Consider the following 12,066-nt stretch of genomic DNA (forward strand, 5'->3'; position numbering starts at 1 on the left):
ATACAATAAATGAACTTCCGGTGGGTGAGAAAGACCCATTTTACTAAGTGGTATTAGGACATCAGGAGTATACATGAGAAGTGAGTACACGTGCCTATGTTGTATACCAGAATGAATCAAAGATAAAAAGATGGAAGTTAGGTCATAGAAGTATTCTTATAAATGAGAATTTGGTTTTTATAACATCCCAAAACACAAAAGAAAATATTTGATTATATGACCCTTCTGATGATGAGCACAACAAAACACTTTTGTGACGTCTAAACACCTAGCGGACAACCTAGAATTCTAGAAACACCACAGACAAAAGATTAACTTTTCTCATGAGTAAGAATATCCCAAAAGTTAACACACATGAAGGAAAATATAAATACAAAATGCAAATGACCAAATATACACAAATAGGTCAATTGCAGCTACACTAATGCAATGTGTGTATGCCTGTCTGTGTGGTGTATTCATGTGTACACATTTGTGTGTGCATGTGTGTGTGTGAAACTCAGGACCTCATGCTTGCATAGAAGTACTTAACTGAATGAGACATCTTCAGCCTGTAAGGTAAGAATTTTAACTGGCCTACTGATGAGAATGCAAACTTCAGGAAACCACTGTGCCAGGGGGCACAGGAAGAACAGTAGGTTAAGTGGATACAAACATCACACAGAGCCAAAACGACACACACCCAGTGGCTTGGCAATTCTACATCTAAAAATACTGCCCTACAAACATATGAACCAGGCCTTCTGTTCACAGGACCCAAATTTGCAGACTGTACCAACCTTGGGTCAAAGGTATCAAGTCCATGCCAAATATGTGCAGACTTTATACAATTGCTGTTCCTGAACCAGACACTCTGACAATTGCTGTTCTAAGATATACATTGTTCTTAGTGATAACTCATCCTGGGAGGATGAAGAGCGGATGGGAGGAAGTGTAGAGGCCCTGTGAAAATACTCTACCATTTTGTCTACAAGACTTGACCATCCACCAACTTTGGTATCTGCAGGGATCCTGAGCCAACTTCTCACAGATTCCAAAGAATGACTATGCTTGCAGGCTTTCATTACAGCATCATTTGTGTGTGTGATCAAATGGTTACATTTTCAAATGGCTCTCAATAGACGACTACAATCTCCACATTGTGGGAAAATGCTGTCCTCACCCAAATGGCCAGAAATAGATGAGTCCTTCTTGTCTTAAAGGAACCACAAACTCTGTTAAATAGCATATTGTTAAATGAAGGCGCTGGATGTTGATCAAGAGAGTGTTTGTATTTAAAACATAAAGGCTGAGGTAAAGAATAAACACAAATATCTGCTTGCGCATGCATAAGATGTATCTGCAAAAATATGCAAAAAGGAATCACATGGCTATCTAGGGAAAAGGAATGTCTATTTGTCTTCACCTCTATGAAGAAACAAAACAAAATAAGGTAGTGATATACAGCTTTACACAGGGGCTGGGAAGTAATAATCTCTAAGTAACCATTAGTGGATTTTGTTATGATTGTTCACTTTTATTATTATTACAGTCGTGGGAGTCCTTATCAGACTGGAGCCTCCTACTGTGTCTTCAATGACAGCCTGGCATCATGGGACTTGGCAGAAAGCACCCCTATTCCTTACCCTCCTGCCTTCCATGAACTGCCCCCTCCCAGTTTTAATTTCATTGGGGAAGAAAGTCTGACTCTATTCCTCCCACCCTTAGGAGCCTGGTTTCTATGAAGGGTAGCATTAAAGGTTATACACAATGTCAATGAAACGTAAATCTCTCCATTCTCCTATCAGCAAAGCATCCCTACAAGCACACCAGCCGTTCCATGCACACACTGGATTTCCTAAGGTAGGGCCAGCGCAAGTTGTAATGGGGAAGGAGAGAGCGACCCTTCCTACCTACTTTTCATCATGGGTGATGAGTCATGACACATAGAGCTCTGTTAGCAAGAATGAGAGTGTTTCAGGCTGGGGTGTAACTTAGCGGTAGAGTACTTGCCTAATGTGAACAAGGTCCTGAGTACCCACCCCAGCACTGCGAAGGATGATAGTGATAATGGTGGTGGTGGTGATGGATGAGGAGGTGGTTTTATAGAGGAATGAAGTAGACAAATGGAACATTCATCCTTGCTTCATTTTTTTTAATGATACCCAATTCTCATACTTGCAAATGTATGGCCACTGGGGTCATGGAGAAAATATTTTCAAGAGTACTTGGTGGTTTTACGGTACTGTGCCTTCTCATGGTGTTATGTCACCGCGGCAAAGGCTTACAGAACTTAGACCTCGGCGCAGTGCCGAGGACTTAGTGACTCTGTAAACCTTCTTATCTGAATGACTGGGTGGCAAGAACCATTTGTGCACATCAAAACCTGTGGGAAGAATCCACAATCTTTCTATCTAGAAGTCTGTCACATCTCCCACCCTGCAACGAGTCTTTAGCATTGGATAGAGCGTTTCTAGGCCACTTAACTAATCCCCAGTCTTTTGTTCATGCTCCATCCGTGGTGCATCACCCATCAACACCTAGACTGAGCGAGGCATCAGGAACTTTCTACCCTTGGGTGTCAAGGGGAGATCGAGGTGGAAATGCTGGTAGATTCTGGGCACTGCCTTGTTCACAGACTGGACTGTGCCCCGGGGCTACTCAGAGCAGCAATTCTTTCGTGGTGGCTGGCATTTTTAATCACCTGGTTTCCAACGTGAGACTCCAGCCTGCTTGGACCACACCTGGAGCTGCGAGTCTTGCCCAAGCCCCCCAACTGAGGCTCCCTCCACTCCCTTTCATTTCTCCTGGAATGGTCCCGATCAGATTCGCACAGCCACCGCCGAGCGTGGTATCTGGCAGCAGGTGTTCCATAAATATTTCTTGAAAGCTAATGAAATTAAAATATATGTGTAATTTCTTGGCAACCAGAGATTTATTAGTACCACAGACCAGCCAAGCATGCCGGCTTGCCTATGTTTAGCTTTCAAACCCAAATCTTGGGACCACATATTCTGCTGTTTGGGTAAACAGTGTGATTCCATTTGACAAATGAAATCCAAAATCTCTGAGGGACAAAGGGCACCTTTGCTTACCCAAACACCGACCCGCCGTTTATATATGCACGGGCGCTGATAACAAATGCTAGCATTATTAACAAAAGAAAATTCTACGAGCCTGACATGGTCTAGTGATTTAGCACCTGCAGGTAACTTTTATTCTGAATCTTAATTTACTACCCACTGGTGACCCTTGTGTAAAAATCAGGACAGGGGAGATTTGATCTTGCATGTAAATTTTATGTTTTGTCTGCTGGCAGATTTATGATTTGGGCTGCGCCCAATGCATTCAATGAGGGAGAGCCACATAATGGTCATACGTGTCATCACCCAGCACATTAAGCCGCTTGCAATATCCCAGATTACAGTGGGACATTGCAAAGCATGGCCATTTGAAGGTAATTCATTCCAAATTCAACTCGGATTGCTTTTCCTCCACACTGACGGCGGGCTATGCAATGAGATCATTGGTGTGTGTCTGAGACCTAAACATGATGTTTTTGTTTGCAGAATACTACAAGAAGACGGGATTATATATGTGTATATGAAGAGAAGCCGGAGGATGTCTTTCCAAAGATCGCTTGCTCCTAACAAAGCGAAACCAAAGAAGTGCCAATGTGGAGGGTGAGCGAGCGCCTAAGCCCTTTGGACTTGAGATTTTGGCTCAGGAGCTAACTCAGAGCAACAAAATGGTAAACTTCACTTCCTGTGGCTTTAGAAGCCATGCAACCTCAGTTGCACTTTTAAGCTGGTTATGATGACACATTCTTACAATTCCTTGGCTAGGTAAATGGAGGCAGGTGAATCCTTTGGAGTTCACTGATCAGTCAGTCTAGTCAAAGTGTGAGTACCAGATTCAGTGAGAGACCTTGTCCCGAGATGGACGACATGCTAAGGAACACCACCCAATGTTGGCCTCTGGCCTCTGCATGCATGTGCGCGCACGCGCGTGCGCGCGCACGCGCGCGCACACACACACACACACACACACACACACACACACACACAGGAGCCCATGCACTGGGGGGAGGCATAGGCATAAGGGCTGTTTCTGTGGCACTGTTAGATGGTGAACTGGGATGTATTGCCAGAACACACGTGCTATTCTCTATGGAATACGTACTGTATTGTGCTTCAATAAAAAGGCATATGAAAATGGCTCTCTAGAGGCTGAGAATATGGTTTAGTGGGTACAGTTCTTGCTGCACAAGGTTGATGGTGTGAGTTCAGGGCCCAAAGCTGGTCCCTAGCACATGCATGCTAAGCCCAGAGCACCCTTAAGGGAAGATTAGAAATGGAGGTAGGAGAGAATCCCCAGAGGCTCATGGGCCAGTTTTCCTGGCATACAGCACAGTGAACAAGAGAAACCCTGTCTCAAGTGAGGTGGAGCATGAGGTGAGGAACAGCATCTGAAGTAGCTTTTTGACCTCCATGTGTGCGCTATGTCCTGTTACTCCCAAGCCCCAACTTGCAGACACACATATATACACACACAGACTCCCCCACACACATGTACACACAGAGAGACAGGGACTGACACACAGACACATACATACACACACGTATACACACAGAGAGACATACACAGACAGACAGACAAGTACACACACACACACGGGGGGGGCGCTATCTTGAAAAATACATTGTATTTATCTCAGAGCTTTGCAAGAAATCTAGCACAACACCCCAAATCCCTGGGACAACCCTCATTTGTCTGCAAAACTTGTCACAGAGCAAGCAAACTTCACACTGACGTGACAGCATTGCTGGGAAGTGAGTGGGGCCTCTTCCTATCCGGGGGACACCATGGAGTGAGGCGTTTGCTGCGGCAGATGTGGCATCATGCCAACTGCTACTTTCCAAACCCAGACTTGAGGCAATTAGGCCTGATTTGATGCTGCCTCAGAAACACAGAGTGTTTTTCCACCCAAACTCCTCACCCAAGACCATCTCGGCACTGTGCGGGGCCATTTCTTTCTCTTAGCAGCTGACATTTCAGAGTCCAATTACAAAGCTTTATTGTTTTCACCCCCTTTCCTCATCACCCCCTTGGGAAGGAGGAAAGAGTGGGGCCAATAGTAGCCGAGATCTTTGAGGCTTGGATGTGATTATAAATTGTAATTACAAGATCTCTAAGCCCAAACTCCACAGACAAATGTCTGAGCAACGTTAGTGTCACGAGCACAGGTTCTCAGGCCTAAAGGTGATTTGATAAGGTCCCTGGGAAGATGGCTTATGGCATTATTATGAGAGCACGGGGCAGTGTGACCTTTGAGATTATGTCTACCTCTAAATGTATATATTGATCACAAACTAATATCTAGGTCACTGCATTCTAAAATGGGATTCACAAGCCACATGCTTTATTAAAACAAGAGAGAGAGAGAGAGAGAGAGAGAGAGAGAGAGAGAGAGAGAGAGAGAAAGGGGGGTGGATAACGCACATGTCAAAACTAAAGGAGAAACATGCCACTGTATCATTCTCTCCCAGAGCTCTATGAGACATAGCAAAGGCTCTGAGAAGTCCTGTAGCAGCGGGATCCCAGGAAAGGCTAAGGACAGCCTGACAAGCTCTTCTGGTGTTGTGTGGAACATGGAACTTCTAAGGCAGGATGCTAATGCACTGGCCTCCGGGCCACACACACCACTTACTCATGCACACTGTGGCTCTGTGGAGTTTCAATTTTTTTTTTCCTTTTGAATTTGATATTACGCTGAAGTCTTCAGGGCAATCAGCTATCCTAGGGCTGCTGTGGCTGACAGTGCTTATCCTGGGACCTCATGGTCCCCTAGAAAGAAGAGCTATCAAAGAATATGAGCAATGGATGGGAGAGGGGAGAGAGCGGACTTGAACGATGGCCCTCCCCATGTACGAGCAAACCTGAGAACCCCTGGGTCTGCCCCCAGACACACCCCCTCTCCTGTTCTCCTTTTTTTCTAAACCTTCTCCTTCTCCCCCTTTCTCATCTTCCCTTCCCATTTATTTATCATGTACATCTTTTTAAATTATTTTACTGTTTGAATCCTAGTTTCAAAGAGCATTTTCTTGCAAGTATATAATGTGCTTTGAGCATATTCCCTGTGTTAGCTACTTTCTTGCTGCTGTGATAAAATGTCATGATCAAAAGCAGCTCGTGGAAGAAAGAGTTTATTTTGGCCTATGCTCCAGAGGGAAGTGTTAAAGGGGGGGCGGGGGCGAGGCAGGGAAACTTCAACTGAAAACAGGATGGAGGGGCCAAACTGGAAATGGGGTGAGACTGTAGCCTCCCAAAGCCCTCACCAATAAAACACTTCTCACCAGCAAGTTTCCACACACACCCCCAAACAGTGTCACCAACCAGGGTGTTCAAACAAGTGCCCCTCCCAGGGGCAGTTCACCCAAACCACCTCACACCTTCATCCCCCATCGCTTTTATTTGCCATCTTGCCTCTCTTCTCCAATCAAACCCCTTTGTCTCAGAGACACTTGCTTCTTGGATCTACCCACGGAGGATTGTGTGTAGCTATATAAAATCTCAGATCACAGATGACAGAAAACAGAATTGATCTGTCTGGCACTCACTTAATTCACTTAATATGATTATCTCCAGGCACAGCCGTTCTCTTGCAAACGATGTACCGTCATTTTTCTTCATGGATGAAGATGTTTATGTACCATATTTTCAAATCCATTCCGGGGTTGATAGACACCTGGACCGGTTGCATAACCAGCTACAGTGATGAGTGTTGTCAGAAATATTCACGTGCAAGTATCTCTAGGAGAGATTGACTTGGAACCCTTCAGGTAGTTACCCAGATACAACCAGATCATGTAAGGTCTGCTTTTAGTCTTTGTTTGAAGAGCCTTCTGTTTGGTTGGAAGTGTCACCCCAGCCCCCTGGCACCCCTTTATTCAAAAAGTCTGGGATGTTTGGTTGGAAGCATCACCCCAGTCCCTGACATCCATTTTTGAAAGTTGGGTGGAAGGCTCCATTTCAAGCCCCCTCCCCTGGGAGTTGCCATAGTCTAGACTCCATCTTTAAGAAAGTCTGCCAAGTGGTGGCCCCTCCCCAGAGAGAGTCAAGACCACTCCCATAGGCTATTTAAACTGCCCCCCAAAGAGTGAACACGTGGTCTCTCTGGTTCTCCTTCTCCCTTCTCTGTTTTTTCCCAGAGGGCCTCCCAGGAGTGCTGGCGTCCATTAAACCTGGGCTTTTTCTAATTTGGTTTGGTTTGGTCTGATTTGGATTATTACATCGGCGGAGAGGCTTACCAGGCTGAAAAAACTTCACACCTTCATATCCTGATTTCCATCGAGGCTGGACCAGTGGCCATTCTGCACCAGCAGGGTCTAAAGATGTCTTTCATCTTCATCCTCACAAGCATTCTCTGTGGTTCCTTTTTTTAAAAGTGTGTGTGTGTGTGTGTGTGTCTGTGTGTCTGTGTGTCTGTGTGTCTGTGTGTCTGTGTGTCTGTGTGTGTCACAGTGCACATGTGGAGGTCAGAGGACAATTTGTGACAATCAACTTTCTTCTCCTCCAGGCGAATGGGGCTCTGCTCATCAATCTTGGCCACAGGCGCCAGGATCCCCTTAGTCTGCCCTGCCCTATTATTTATGTTTTCTTAGTCAGTGCCCGGGGTGAGATGGAATCTTAAAGTAGTTTTAATTTGCATTTCTCTGGTGTCTGGAACAGGTTATTTTTTTTATATATGTTTATTGGCTGCTTGAATTTCATCTCCTATGTCTTTATCGATGTCGGTGAGTAGGCAGATCTCCCACTAAGTGAGTAAACATGGAGCAATAGGGCTCTTTGGTCCCACTTATAACTTCCAACCTTGTCAGGCTATTACAACAGCAGCAGCAAACAACACGCAAAGAGTGAGTGTGACTGTGTTCCAGTAAAACTTTATTTGGCAGGGTCAGCAGCAGCCAGATGGGCCCTGGGTCCTCTGGTTTACCCATACGAGATGTATGCTTTAACCAGCCGCGTGAAGAAAACTGAGCATGGTTTAATTTTTTTCTTCTCCCTTCTTTAATTATTTTTCTTGTTTCTGTGACTAATCTACCCCTGATGCTCTTTCATAAAATCTTCTCTCATTTCTAAATGAATCCCAAATCATCAGGGAGTCTTCCCCAGCCATCTTCAGTCTCTACCCCTGAATTCGTCTTTGCTCAGACTAGTCAATGCCAATCGCGAGTAGACACCAACCACAGCTTCATGGTCCACCTCCCCTATGAGGTTCCGTTCAAATACCTGGTCTTCTAGTTGAATACTCACTGCCTGACATCCCCACGGCCCAAGGCCCACAAAATTCCTTCATACAGATTCCTTTCTCTGTAGTGCTTCAATGTGTGTTTCTCAAAGGCTCTAAGATTTTAAAAATAAGAGCAAACCACACACAAAAGAAAGCAACAAGGGTGTTTTGGAGAGTGAGCCCCTGCTGCACATTGAGTTGGGGGTATATGATGCTGGAGGGTGGGTACAAGAGCTAGAGAGACTTCTGGAAGGATGTATGGAGGACCTTTCTCCTCTCACACTTCCACAGCATGTGCCCTACTTATGCTCCCTGGTGTAAGCACCAGGACTGTGAGAAACACAGCCTGGCTAAATTTATTCTAGCAAGGACTCAGCCACGGCTCCTACATAGCGATGTCTTCAAAGGAAGAGGAGAGGCCCTCACCTTGTGAGACCGTCAAAATGATTCTCACAGCCGCCACATGAGCTTCTGTTTATCTTACTTGAAAGCAGTGGGGCCTGCTGGGATTTGGATCCTCGGGTGCCAGAGAGAGAAGGGGTATTACCAAGACTTGCTTTAGCACGGCTTAAGAGGTTCCGGGAATACGCCTTAGCTCCCTCGGTTTTGAACTAAATCTCCCCACCCCCTGATGTAAATGAGATCATTACAGGCAGCATCTCCTCCTTGGGATCACTAGGTGAATGGCTGGATGGCCACAGGGAGGCAGACCTCCTTGGGAAGGAAGAAGGAAAGCTACACAGGCCAAACACCAGCTGGAGCGAGTCTGAACTCTCAGTCACCAGAGGAGGCAGCCTCACTGGAGGGACACACGAAGCTGCCTGTGCAGACTGTGACAGTCCCCTGTGCATCCACAAAATCCGTGTTTCAGAGAGGACACAGTGCACAGGCACTGAGGACTGAGTCAATCTCCAGCTGCCATTTGACCCCCTCTGTGTTCATTCTGTCAAATACAGACAGTGAGAGAGCCCACAAGAGTGCCCCCATGCTGTTCGGGTTCATCCTAGAGAAAGAGGGGCTGAGCCAGAACGATGCCTGGCTCAAAGGCTTGGAGTTGGGCAAAACAGCCCACACCATTTCCGGTGTGCATTGGGGGTGACGCAAGTCCTCAGCACTGTGAGCCATGGAGATGCCTCAAGCAGTAAGCACCAGGACCTGAGTTTAATTTCTAGAACCCATGCAAAACACTCCCACCCTGCTGGTACATTCCAGGAAGACTTGATAGCCAGAAAACATAGCCTAATGGGTAAAGTTCAGGCCAATCAAAGACCTTGTCTCAAAGGAGATGGATGGCACTCTTGAAGAAGACTCCCAAGGTTGTCCTCTGGCCTCCATAGAGGCACGCATGTGGGGGCTTGAACGCTTACAAACACATGGGCACATACACATGCATGCAGTGGGCATTAGGAAAATAAAAGAAGGGCTCACTGCTGTGTTTTGTGGTGAGCATACCCACTGCCTGACTGAGAGACAATGACTATGACCAAGAGACAGGCCTTCTACCAGCAGCCGGATGATGAATGCGCTGTGAGCACTATCTTCCTACACACGGGACAGTTTCCATTCCTGCGGAGCGGGAACGTGCTCTTCGACAATGCGTTAATGAATAATTCACACTTTGCTACAAATAGAGCATGTCTCTAAATACCAAAATTTGAATCTGAATTTGAATTGCCTATAATTGTTACCAATCACAAAATATGATTCTTCTTTTGATTATTTTGGGTTTTTTATTGTTATTGCTTTCTTTGTGTTTTTACGTACACACTGGTATTCCCAGGCTAGGGAGACAGAAACAGGAGGCTCTCTGGGGCTTGGTGGCCAGCTAGTCCAGCCAAACCGGTTCAATGAATGAATCTTATCTCAAAAACTAAGGTAAAGAACGCATGTAAACACACACTTGTGCACACATACAATCACACACAAAGAATAACAATAATAGTATTTGCTCTGGCCATCAGCATCATTGAACACACAAAGGTTAGACCCAATGTTCTATGCAATTGGCCCTGCTAGGAAACAGCCCTCCAATCAACCCATAACAATACTACAGAGCCATACTCCCTGTCACACGCAACACAGATATGAACTGAACTGCAAACTGATCCATGGGAGCTGAGGGCTTCCCGCATCCAGGATGCCGTGGCCCTCTCGTCGCAGCTTTCGGCCATTAAAGGGTTGCTTGGCTGTGTGTGGCTGCCAGCTCTGCCCCATGTGCACTGGGAGCCGCATGAAGCCTGACAGTTGCGATGGGATGGCCAGGTGTCTGATTGAAAATCACATTGCTGTTATTTACCCAGCCACATCTGAGCACCCCCCAAATTATGAAGGAAGGCAAACAGATAAGAGACTAAGCAGACTGCAGCCCTCACAGGCAGGGCTTTATTTAAAGAGGTAACCTGCCTCCATAATTCATTAGACTAAAGCCACATTTGGGCCCTCTTGGAACCCTCAGGTGCCTATCACAGAGCAGTGGCTGACAGTCCCTGTTCCTGCTCTAGGGGTCTCTTGCTTCCCAGGCGAAAGGATCATTCTGCTTTCCAAGCAACAAGAGAATGCTGAAGCCTTGTGCTACCGATTGACATGGCTCTGGACCATGTTTTTATCAATTGTCAGTTACGATCAAATATTTCAGAGTGCCTCTGAAACTGAAGAACAGGAGAAGGAGGAGTTTAAAATCTGCTAATAGGGAAAAGATTCCAAAAACTATTTATAACTCCATGAAATGCCAAACTGGGATAAAGGAAGAAAGCATAATGCTGAGGAAAATATTCTTAAACATAAGGTTAATAATACAAAATTAAAATAAAATGTGGAAATAGGCTAAAGAATAAGGCTTTCTACAAGGGCATGAGTGCTCATGGCTCTTAAGGTCACCGACCCATGGGGCTGGAGAAAGGGCTCAGCAGTTAGAGCACTGTCTGCTCCTCCAGAGGACCTAGGTTTGATCTCAGCACCCATGTGGTGACTCGCAGCCATCTGTAACTCTGATCCCAGTGGGCCCAACCCCTTTCCCTGGCCTTTCCAGGCACTGCATGCACATAGGTAGTGTACACACACACATGAAGGCAAAACACCCATACATTAAATAGATAAACAAACAAATCAGTAAATAAATACATAATTTAATGTCATTAACTCATATTTATATGCAAAATGGTTGAGATATAAATATTTATATCTCAGGATTTAACATAATTTTCTTACCTTTCTCTCTTTTTTGGAGATTATAATATGATTAAACCACCTCCCCTCTCCCTTCCCTCCCCCCAAAATGTCCCATATACTACTCCTTGCTCTCATTCAAATTTATGGCTTTATTTTTCATTCATTGTTATAATGTAGATGTACATATTCCTTTTACTGAATGTAAGTACAACTTGTTCAGTCTGTAAAATGTCACTTGTATGTTTTCAGGCCTGACCAGTTGGAATCGGAAAACCAGTTTTCCTATTCTTACTGGGGAAGTCTTTTTTTTTTCCACTCTTGGGATTCCTTAGTTGACTGCATTTTGTGCGTGTGTGAGTTTGTGTGCATGTGTATGTGTGTGTAACTGAAGACCACTCCCCTTATGTTAGTATGTCTCTTATTGTCGTTGTTCAACTGATGCTTAGGCAGTCACTCCGATGACACTCTGGGTGTAGCTTCTAACATTCCTAGAAGAGACATCTCACTGCAAACTCCCAGCTCCCTTGCTCTTATAATCTTTCCGCCCCTATCCTGCAATGATCCCTGAGCCTTGGGTGCAGAAGTTGTTTTGTAGATGTTTGCACTGGGGCTGGGATCCCCAACTC

Source organism: Myodes glareolus, chromosome 3 (assembly GCF_982192425.1).
Source record: "Myodes glareolus chromosome 3, mMyoGla1.1, whole genome shotgun sequence".
Classification (NCBI taxonomy): domain Eukaryota; kingdom Metazoa; phylum Chordata; class Mammalia; order Rodentia; family Cricetidae; genus Myodes; species Myodes glareolus.